Source organism: Macaca nemestrina, chromosome 14 (assembly GCF_043159975.1).
Source record: "Macaca nemestrina isolate mMacNem1 chromosome 14, mMacNem.hap1, whole genome shotgun sequence".
Lineage (NCBI taxonomy): Eukaryota > Metazoa > Chordata > Mammalia > Primates > Cercopithecidae > Macaca > Macaca nemestrina.
The window spans coordinates 103,297,786-103,310,009 of NC_092138.1; positions in this window are offsets into that span (position 1 = coordinate 103,297,786).

Here is a 12,224-nt window from a genome sequence, read left to right on the forward strand (position 1 = left end):
AGACTATAGGGCCAAAGGAAATATCCTCCGATAACAAAGAGAAAGAAGATTTCTGAGAAACTTCTTTGGGTTCTGTGAAATCATCTCACAGAGATACAGCTTTCCCCTCATGAAGCCTTTCGCTAAGACAGTTCTTGTGGAATTGGCAAAGTGATATTTAGAAGCCCATAGAGGGCTATGGTGAAAAAGGAAATATCCTCAGAAGAAATCTGCATAGAAGTTTCCTGAGAAACTCCTTAGTGCTCTGTTAATTCATCTCACAGAGTTACATCTGTATTTCGTGGATCTCTTTGCTAGCCTTATTTCTGTGGAATCTGAGAACAGATATTTTGGATCCCTTTGAAGACCATAGGGCCAAAGGAAATATCCTCCGATAACAAAGAGAAAGAAGCTTTCTGAGAAACTCCTTTGTGTTCTGTGAAATCATCTCACAGAGTTTCAGCTTTCCCCTCAAGAAGCCTTTCGCTAAATCAGTTCTTGTGGAATTGGCGAAGAGATATTTGGAAGCCCATAGAGGGCTATGGTTAAAAAGTAAATATCCTCAGATGAAATCTGGAAAGAAGCTTCCTGAGAAACTGTTTAGTGATCTGTTAATTCATTTCACAGAGTTACATCTGTATTTCGTGGATCTCTTTGCTAGCCTAATTTCTGTGGAATCTGAGTACAGATATTTAGGATCCCCTTGAAGACTATAGCGCCAAAGGAAATATCCTCCGATAACAAAGAGAAAGAAGCTTTCTGAGAAACTTCTTTGTGTTCTGTGAAATCATCTCACAGAGTTACAGCTTTCCCCTCAAGAAGCCTTTCGCTAAGACAGTTCTTGTGGAATTGGCAAAGTGATACTTGGAAGCCCCTAGAGGGCTATGGTGTAAAAGGAAATATCTTCAGATGAAATCTGGAAAGAAGCTTCCTGAGAAACTGCTTACTGTTCTGTTAATTCATCTCACAGAGTATCATCTGTATTTCGTGGATCTCTTTGCAAGCATTATTTCTGTGGAATCTGAGAACAGATATTTCGGATCCCTTTGAAGACTATAGGGCCCAAGGAAATGTCCTCCGATAACAAAGAGAAAGAAGCTTTCTAAGAAACTTCTTTTTTTCTGTGAAATCATCTCACAGAGTTACAGCTTTCCCCTCAAGAAGCCTTTCGCTAAGACAGTTCTTGTGGAATTGGCAAAGTGATATTTGGAAGCCCCTAGAGTGCTATGGTGAAAAACGAAATATCCTCAGATGAAATCTGGAAAGAATATTCCTGAGAACCTGCTTAGTGTTCTGTTAATTCATCTCACGGAGTTACATCTGTATTTCGTGGATCTCTTTGTTGGCCTTATTTATCTGGAATCTGAGAACAGATATTTCGGATCCCTTTGCAGACTATAGGGCCAAAGGAAATATCCTCCGATAACAAAGAAAAAGAAGCTTTCTGAGAAACTTCTTTGTGTTCTGTGAAATCATCTCACAGAGTTACTGTTTCCCCTCAAGAAGCCTTTCGCTAAGACAGTTCTTGTGGAATTGGCAAAGTGATATTTGGAAGCCCTTAGAGGGCTCTGGTGAAAAAGGAAATATTCTCAGATGAAATCTGGAAAGAAGCTTCTTGAGAAACTGCTTACTGTTCTGTTAATTCATCTCACTGAGTTATATCTGTATTTCGTGGATCTCTTTGCTAGCCTTATTTCTGTGGAATCTGAGAACAGATATTTCGGATCCCTTTGAAGACTATAGGGCCCAAGGAAATATCCTCCGATAAGAAAGAGAAATAAGCTTTCTGTGAAAATTCTTAGTGTTCTGTGAAATCATCTCACAGAGATACAGCTTTCCCCTCAAGAAGCCTTTCGCTAAGACAGTTCTTGTGGAATTGGCAAAGTGATATTTGGAAGCCCATAGAAGGCTATGGTGAAAAAGGAAATATCCTCAGATGAAATCTGGAAAGAAGGTTCCTGAGAAACTGCTTAGTGTTCTGTTAATTCAACTCACAGAGTTACTTCTGTATTTCGTGGATCTCTTTGCTAGCCTTATTTCTGTGGAATCTGAGAACAGATATTTCGGATCCCTTTGAAGACCATAGGGCCAAAGGAAATATCCTCCGATAACAAAGAGAAAGAAGATTTCTGAGAAACTTCTTTGGGTTCTGTGAAATCATCTCACAGAGATACAGCTTTCCCCTCAAGAAGCCTTTCGCTAAGACAGTTCTTGTGGAATTGGCAAAGTGATATTTAGAAGCCAATTGAGGGCTACGGTGAAAAAGGAAATATCCTCATATGAAATCTGGATAGAAGTTTCCTGAGAAACTCCTTAGTGCTCTGTTAGTTCATCTCACAGAGTTACATCTGTATTTCGTGGATCTCAAAGCTAGCCTTATTTCTGTGGTATCTGAGAACAGATATTTTGGATCCCTTTGAAGACCATAGGGCCAAAGGAAATATCCTCCGATAACAAAGAGAAAGAAGCTTTCTGAGAAACTTCTTTGTGTTCTGTGAAATCATCTCACAGAGTTTCAGCTTTCCCCTCAAGAAGCCTTTCGCTAAGACAGTTCTTGTGGAATTGGCTAAGTGATATTTGGAAGCCCATAGAGGGCTATGGTTAAAAAGTAAATATCCTCAGATGAAATCTGGAAAGAAGCTTCCTGAGAAACTGTTTAGTGTTCTCTTAATTCATCTCACAGAGTTACATCTGTATTTCGTGGATCTCTTTGCTAGCCTAATTTCTGTGGAATCTGAGAACAGATATTTAGGATCCCCTTGAAGACTATAGCGCCAAGGGAAATATCCTCCGATAACAAAGAGAAAGAAGCTTTCTGAGAAACTTCTTTGTGTTCTATGAAATCATCTCACAGGGTTACAGCTTTCCACTCAAAAACCTTTCGCTAAGACAGTTCTTGTGGAATTGGCAAAGTGATATTTGGAAGCCCATAGAGGGATATGGTGAAAAGGAAAATATTCTCAGATGAAATCTGTAAAGAAGCTTCCTGAGAAACTGTTTAGTGTTCTGTTAATTCATCTCACAGAGTTACATCTGTATTTCGTGGATCTCTTTGCTAGCCTTATCTCTGTGGAATCTGAGAACAGATAATTAGGATCCCCTTGAAGACTATAGGGCCAAAGGAAATATCCTCCGATAACGAAGAGATAGAAGCTTTCTGAGAAACTTCGTTGTGTTCTGTGAAATCATCTCACAGAGTTACAGCTTTCCCTTCAGGAAGCCTTTCGCTAAGACAGTTCTTGTGGAATTGGCAAAGTGATATTTGGAAGCCCATAGAGGGCTATGGTGAAAAAGGAAATATCCTCAGATGAAATCTGGAAAGAAGCTTCCTGAGAAACTGTTTAGTGTTCTGTTAATTCATCTCACAGAGTTACATCTGTATTTCGTGGATCTCTTTGCTAGCCTTATTTCTGTGGAATCTGAGAATAGATATTTCGGATCCCTTTGAAGACTATAGGGCCAAAGGAAATATCCTCCGATAACAAAGAAAAAGAAGCTTTCTGAGAAACTTCTTTGTGTTCTGTGAAATCATCTCACAGAGTTACAGCTTTCCCCTCAAGAAGCCTTTCGCTAAGACAGTTCTTGTGGAATTGGCAAAGTGATATTTGGAAGCCCCTAGAGGGCTATGGTGTAAAAGGAAATATCCTCAGATGAAATCTGGAAAGAAGGTTCCTGAGAAACTTCTTACTGTTCTGTTAATTCATCTCACAGAGTATCATCTGTATTTCGTGGATCTCTTTGCTAGCCTTATTTCTGTGGAATCTGAGAACAGATATTTCGGATCCCTTTGAAGACTATAGGGCCCAAGGAAATATCCTCCGATAACAAAGAGAAAGAAGCTTTCTGAAAAACTTCTTTTTTTCTGTGAAATCATCTCACAGAGTTACAGGTTTCCCCTCAAGAAGACTTTCGCTAAGACAGTTCTTGTGGAATTGGCAAAGTGATATTTGGAAGCCCCTAGAGTGCTATGGTGAAAAACGAAATATCCTCAGATGAAATCTGGAAAGAAGCTTCCTGAGAAACTGCTTAGTTTTCTGTAAATTCATGTCACAGAGTTACATCTGTAATTCGTGGATCTCTTTGCTAGCCTTATTTCTGTGGAATCTGAGAACAGATATTTCGGATCCCTTTGAAGACCATAGGGCCAAAGGAAATATCCTCCGATAACAAAGAGAAAGAAGCGTTCTGAGAAACTTCTTTGTGTTCTGTGAAATCATCTCACAGAGTTACAGCTTTCACCTCAAGAAGCCTTTTGCTAACAAATTCTTGTGGAATTGGCAAAGTGATATTTGGAAGCCCAAAGAGGGCTATGGTGTAAAAGGAAATATCCTCAGATGAAATCTGGAAAGAAGCTTCCTGAGAAACTGCTTGCTGTTCTGTTAATTCATCTCACAGAGTTACATCTGTATTTCGTGGATCTCTTTGCTAGCCTTATTTCTGTGGAATCTGAGAACAGATATTTCGGATCCCTTTTCAGACTATAGGGCCAAAGGTAATATCCTCTGATAACAATGAGAAAGAAGCTTTCTGAGAAACTTCTTTGTGTTCTGTGAAATCATCTCACAGAGTTACAGGTTTCCCCTCAAGAAGCCTTTCTCTAAGACAGTTCTTGTGGAATTGGCAAAGTGATATTTGGAAGCCCTTAGAGGGCTATGGTGAAAAAGGAAATATCCTCAGATGAAATCTGTAAAGAAGCTTCCTGAGAAACAGCTTACTGTTCTGTTAATTCATCTCAAAGAGTATCATCTGTATTTCGTGCATCTCTTTGCTAGCCTTATTTCTGTGGAATCTGAGAACAGATATTTCGTATCCCTTTGAAGACTATAGGGCCCAAGGAAATATCCTCCGATAAAAAAGAGAAATAAGCTTTCTGTGAAACTTCTTAGTGTTCTGTGAAATCATCTCACAGAGATACAGCTTTCCCCTCAAGAAGCCTTTCGCTAAGACAGTTCTTGTGGAATTGGCAAAGTGATATTTGGAAGCCCATAGAAGGCTATGGTGAAAAAGGAAATATCCTCAGATGAAATCTGGAAAGAAGGTTCCTGAGAAACTGCTTAGTGTTCTGTTAATTCATCTCACAGAGTTACATCTGTATTTCGTGGATCTCTTTGCTAGCCTTATTTCTGTGGAATCTGAGAACAGATATTTCGGATCCCTTTGAAGACTATAGGGCCAAAGGAAATATCCTCCGATAACAAAGACAAAGAAGATTTCTGAGAAACTTCTTTCTGTTCTGTGAAATCATCTCACAGAGATACAGCTTTCCCCTCAAGAAGCCTTTCGCTAAGAAAGTTCTTCTGGAATTGGCAAAGTGATATTTAGAAGCCCATAGAGGGCTATGGTGAAAAAGGAAATATCCTCAGATGAAATCTGGATAGAAGTTTCCTGAGAAACTCCTTAGTGCTCTGTTAATTCATCTCACAGAGTTACATCTGTATTTCGTGGATCTCTTTGCTAGCCTTATTTCTGTGGAATCTGAGAACAGATATTTTGGATCCCTTTGAAGACCATAGGGCCAAAGGAAATATCGTCCGATAACAAAGAGAAGGAAGCTTTCGGAGAAACTTCTTTGTGTTCTGTGAAATCATCTCACAGAGTTTCAGCTTTCCCCTCAAGAAGCCTTTCGCTAAAACAGTTCTTGTGGAATTGGCTAAGTGATATTTGTAAGCCCATAGAGGGCTATGGTTAAAAAGTAAATATCCTCAGATGAAATCTGGAAAGAAGCTTCCTGAGAAACTGTTTAGTGTTCTGTTAATTCATCTCACAGAGTTACATCTGTATTTCGTGGATCTCTTTGCTAGCCCAATTTCTGTGGAATCTGAGAACAGATATTTAGGATCCCCTTGAAGACTATAGCGCCAAAGGAAATATCCTCCGATAACAAAGAGAAAGTAGCTTTCTGAGAAACTTCTTTGTGTTCTGTGAAATCATCTCACAGAGTTACAGCTTTCCCCTCAAGAAGCCTTTAGCTAAGACAGTTCTTGTGGAATTGGCAAAGTGATATTTGGAAGCCCCTAGAGGGCTATGGTGTAAAAGGAAATATCTTCAGATGAAATCTGGAAAGAAGCTTCCTGAGAAACTGCTTACTGTTCTGTTAATTCATCTCACAGAGTATCATCTGTATTTCGTGGATCTCTTTGCTAGCCTTCTTTCTGTGGAATCTGAGAACAGATATTTCGGATCCCTTTGAAGACTATAGGGCCCAAGGAAATATCCTCCGATAACAAAGAGAAAGAAGCTTTCTGAGAAACTTCTTTGTGTTCTGTGAAATCATCTGACAGAGTTGCAGCTTTCCCCTCAGGAAGCCTTTCGCTAAGACAGTTCTTGTGGAATTGGCAAAGTGATATTTAGAACCCCATAGAGGGCTATGGTGAAAAAGGAAATATCCTCAGATGAAATCTGGATAGAAGCTTCCTGAGAAACTCCTTAGTGCTCTGTTAATTCATCTCACAGAGTTACATCTGTATTTCGTGGATCTATTTGCTAGCCTTATTTCTGTGGAATCTGAGAACAGATATTTTGGATCCCTTTGAAGACCATAGGGCCAAAGGAAATATCCTCCGATATCAAAGAGAAAGAAGCTTTCTGAGAAACTTCTTTGTGTTCTGTGAAATCATCTCACAGAGTTACAGCGTTCCCCTCAAGAAGCCTTTCGCTAAAACAGTTATTGTGGAATTGGCAAAGTGATATTTGGAAGCCCATAGAGGGCTAAGGTGAAAAAGGAAATATCCTCAGATGAAATCTGGAAATAAGCTTCCTGAGAAACTGTTTAGTGTTCTGTTAATTCATCTCACAGAGTTACATGTGTATTTCGTGGATCTCTTTGCTAGCCTTATTTCTGTGGAATCTGAGAATAGATATTTCGGATCCCTTTGAAGACTATAGGGCCAAAGGAAATATCCTCCGATAACAAAGAAAAAGAAGCTTTCTGAGAAACTTCTTTGTGTTCTGTGAAATCATCTCACAGAGTTACAGCTTTCCCCTCAATAAGCCTTTCGCTAAGACAGTTCTTGTGGAATTGGCAAAGTGATATTTGGAAGCCCCTAGAGGGCTACGGTGTAAAAGGAAATATCCTCAGACGAAATCTGGAAAGAAGGTTCCTGAGAAACTGCTTACGGTTCTGTTAATTCATCTCACAGAGTATCATCTGTATTTCGTGGATCTCTTTGCTAGCCTTATTTCTGTGGAATCTGAGAACAGATATTTCGGATCCCTTTGAAGACTATAGGGCCCAAGGAATTATCCTCCGATAACAAAGAGAAAGAAGCTTTCTGAGAAACTTCTTTTTTTCTGTGAAATCATCTCACAGAGTTACAGCTTTCCCCTCAAGAAGACTTTCGCTAAGACAGTTCTTGTGGAATTGGCAAAGTGATATTTGGAAGCCCTTAGATGGCTATGGTGAAAAAGGAAATATCCTCAGATGAAATCTGGAAAGAAGGTTCCTGAGAACCTGCTTAGTGTTCTGTTAATTCATCTCACAGAGTTACATCTGTATTTCGTGGATCTCTTTGCTAGCCTTATTTCTGTGGAATCCGAGAACAGATATTTCGGATCCCTTTGAAGACTATAGGGCCAAAGGAAATATCCTCCGATAACAAAGAGAAAGAAGATTTCTGAGAAACTTCTTTGGGTTCTGTGAAATCATCTCACAGAGATACAGCTTTCCCCTCAAGAAGCCTTTCGCTAAGACAGTTCTTGTGGAATTGGCAAAGTGATATTTAGAAGACCATAGAGGGCTATGGTGAAAAAGGAAATATCCGCAGATGAAATCTGGATAGAAGTTTCCTGAGAAACTCCTTAGTGCTCTGTTAATTCATCTCACAGATTTACATCTGTATTTCGTGGATCTCTTTGCTAGCCTTATTTCTGTGGAATCTGAGAACAGATATTTCGGATCCCTTTGAAGACCATAGGGCCAAAGGAAATATCCTCCGATAACAAAGAGAAAGAAGCTTTCTGAGAAACTTCTTTGTGTTCTGTGAAATCATCACACAGAGTTTCAGCTTTCCCCTCAAGAAGCCTTTGGCTAAAACAGTTCTTGTGGAATTGGCTAAGTGATATTTGGAAGCCCATAGAGGGCTATGCTGAAAAAGGAAATATCCTCAGATGAAATCTGGAAAGAAGCTTCCTGAGAAACTGTTTAGTGTTCTGTTACTTCATCTCACAGAGTTACATCTGTATTTCGTGGATCTCTTTGCTAGCCTAATTTCTGTGGAATCTGAGAACAGATATTTAGGATCCCCTTGAAGACTATAGCGCCAAAGGAAATATCCTCCGATAACAAAGAGAAAGAAGCTTTCTGAGAAACTTCTTGGTGTTCTGTGAAATCATCTCACAGAGTTACAGCTTTCCCCTCAAGAAGCCTTTCGCTAAGGCAGTTCTTGTGGAATTGGCAAAGTGATATTTGGAAGCCCCTAGAGGGCTATGGTGTAAAAGGAAATATCTTCAGATGAAATCTGGAAAGAAGCTTCCTGAGAAACTGCTTACTGTTCTGTTAATTCATCTCACAGAGTATCATCTGTATTTCGTGGAACTCTTTGCTAGCCTTCTTTCTGTGGAATCTGAGAACAGATATTTCGGATCCCTTTGAAGACTATAGGGCCCAAGGAAATATCCTCCGATAACAAAGAGAAATAAGCTTTCTGAGAAACTTCTTTTTTTCTGTGAAATCATCTCACAGAATTACAGCTTAATCCTCAGGAAGCCTTTCGCTAAGACAGTTCTTGTGGAATTGGCAAGGTGGTATTTGGGAGCCCTTAGAGGGCTATGGTGAAAAAGGAAATATCCTCCGATGAAATCTGGAAAGAAACTTCCTGAGAAACTGCTTAGTGTTCTGTAAATTCATCTCACAGAGTTACATCTGTATTTCGTGGCTCTCTTTGCTGGCCTTATTTCTGTGGAATCTGAGAACAGATATTTCGGATCCCTTTGAAGACCATAGGGCCAAAGGAAATATCCTCCGATAACAAAGAGAAAGAAGCTTTCTGAGAAACTTCTTTGTGTTCTATGAAATCATCTCACAGAGTTACAGCTTTCCACTCAAGAAGCCTTTCGCTAAGACAGTTCTTGTGGAATTGGCAAAGTGATATTTAGAAGCCCATAGAGGGATATGGTGAAAAGGAAAATATTCTCAGATGAAATCTGTAAAGAAGCTTCCTGAGAAACTGTTTAGTGTTCTGTTAATTCATCTCAGAGAGTTACATCTGTATTTCGAGGATCTCTTTGCTAGCCTTATCTCTGTGGAATCTGAGAACAGATAATTAGGATCCCCTTGAAGACTATAGGGCCAAAGGAAATATCCTCCGATAACGAAGAGAAAGAAGCTTTCTGAGAAACTTCGTTGTGTTCTGTGAAATCATCTCACAGAGTTACAGCTTTCCCCTCAGGAAGCCTTTCGCTAAGACAGTTCTTGTGGTATTGGCAAAGTGATATTTGGAAGCCCATAGAGGTCTATGGTGAAAAAGAAATATCCTCAGATGAAATCTGGAAGGAAGCTTCCTGAGAAACTGCTTAGTGTTCTGCTAATTCATCTCACAGAGTTACATCTGTAAATCGTGGATCTCTTTGCTAGCCTTATTTCTGTGGAATCTGAGAACAGATATTTCGGATCCCTTTGAAGACTATAGGGCCAAAGGAAATATCCTCCGATAACAAAGAGAAAGAAGCTTTCTGAGAAACTTTTTTGGGTTCTGTGAAATCATCTCACAGAGATACAGCTTTCCCCTCAAGAAGCCTTTCGCTAAGACAGTTCATGTGGAATTGGCAAAGTGATATTTAGAAGCCCATAGAGGGCAATGGTGAAAAAGGAAATATCCTCAGATGAAATCTGGATAGAATCTTCCTGAGAAACTCCTTAGTGCTCTGTTAATTCATCTCACAGAGTTACATCTGTATTTCGTGGATCTCTTTGCTAGCCTTATTTCTGTGGAATCTGAGAACAGATATTTTCGATCCCTTTGAAGACCATAGGGCCAAAGGAAATATCCTCCGATATCAAAGAGAAAGAAACTTTCTGAGAAACTTCTTTGTGTTCTGTGAAATCATCTCACAGAGTTACAGGTTTCCCCTCAAGAAGCCTTTCTCTAAGACAGTTCTTGTGGAATTGGCAAAGTGATATTTGGAAGCCCTTAGAGGGCTATGGTGAAAAAGGAAATATCCTCAGATTAAATCTGGAAAGAAGCTTCCTGAGAAACAGCTTACTGTTCTGTTAATTCATCTCAAAGAGTATCATCTGTATTTCGTGCATCTCTTTGCTAGCCTTATTTCTGTGGAATCTGAGAACAGATATTTCGGATCCCTTTTAAGACTATAGGGCCAAAGTAAATATCCTCCGATAACAAAGAGAAAGAAGATTTCTGAGAAACTTCTTTTTTTCTGTGAAATCATCTCACAGAGTTACAGCTTTCCCCTCTAGAAGCCTTTCGCTAAGACAGTTCTTGTGGAATTGGCAAAATGATATTTGAAAGCCCCTAGAGGGCTATGGTGAAAAAGGAAATATCCTCAGTTGAAATCTGAAAAGAAGCTTCCTGAGAAACTGCTTAGTGTTCTGTTAATTCATCTCAGAGAGTTACATCTGTATTTCGTGGCTCTCTTTGCTACCCTTATTTCCGTGGAATCTGAGAACAGATATTTCGGATGCATTTGAAGAGTATAGGGCCAAAGGAAATATCCTCCGATAACAAAGAGAAACAAGCTTTCTGAGAAACTTCTTCTTTTCTGTGAAATCATCTCACAGAGTTACAGCTTATCCCTCAAGAAGCCTTTCGCTAAGACAGTTCTTGTGGAATTGGCAAAGTGATATTTGGAAGCCCATAGAGGGATATGGTGAAAAGGGAAATATTCTCAGATGAAATCTGTAAAGAAGCTTCCTGAGAAACTGTTTAGTGTTCTGTTAATTCATCTCACAGAGTTACATCTGTATTTCGTGGATCTCTTTGCTAGCCTTATCTCTGTGGAATCTGAGAACAGAAAATTAGGATCCCCTTGAAGACTATAGGGCCAAAGGAAATATCCTCAGATAACAAAGAGAAAAAAGCTTTCTGAGAAACTTCGTTGTGTTCTGTAAAATCATCTAACAGAGTTACAGCTTTCCCCTCAAGAAGCCTTTCGCTAAGACAGTTCTTGTGGAATTGGCAAAGTGATATTTGGAAGCCCTTAGAGGGCTATGGTGAGAAAGGAAATATCCTCAGATGAAATCTGGAAAGAAGCTTCTTGAGAAACTGCTTACTGTTCTGTTAATTCATCTCACAGAGTTACATTTGTATTTCGTGGATCTCTTTGCTAGCCTTATTTCTGTGGAATCTGAGAACAGATATTTCGGATCCCTTTGAAGACTATAGGGCCAAAGGAAATATCCTCCGATAACAAAGAGAAAGAAGCTTTCTGAGAAACTTCTTTGGGTTCTGTGAAATCATCTCACAGAGATACAGCTTTCCCCTCAAGAAGCCTTTCGCTAAGACAGTTCATGTGGAATTGGCAAAGTGATATTTAGAAGCCCATAGAGGGCTATGGTGAAAAAGGAAATATCCTCAGATGAAATCTGAATAGAAGCTTCCTGAGAAACTCCTTAGTGCTCTGTTAATTCATCTCACAGAGTTACATCTGTATTTCGTGGATCTCTTTGCTAGCCTTATTTCTGTGGAATCTGAGAACAGATATTTTGGATCCCTTTGAAGACCATAGGGCCCAAGGAAATATCCTCCGATATCAAAGAGAAAGAAGCTTTCTGAGAAATTTCTTTGTGTTCTGTGAAATCATCTCACAGAGTTACAGCTTTCACCTCAAGAAGCCTTTCGCTAACAAATTCTTGTGGAATTGGCAAAGTGATATTTGGAAGCCCAATGAGGGCTATGGTGTAAAAGGAAATATCCTCAGATGAAATCTGGAAAGAAGCTTCCTGAGAAACTGCTTGCTGTTCTGTTAATTCATCTCACATAGTTACATCTGTATTTCGTGGATTTCTTTGCTAGCCTTATTTCTGTGGAATCTGAGAACAGATATTTCGGATCCCTTTTCAGACTATAGGGCCAAAGCTAATATCCTCTGATAACAAAGAGAAAGAAGCTTTCTGAGAAACTTCTTTGTGTTCTGTGAAATCATCTCACAGAGTTAGAGGTTTCCCCTCAAGAAGCCTTTCTCTAAGACAGTTCTTGTGGAATTGGCAAAGTGATATTTGGAAGCCCTTAGAGGGCTATGGTGAAAAAGGAAATATCCTCAGATGAAATCTGTAAAGAAGCTTCCTGAGA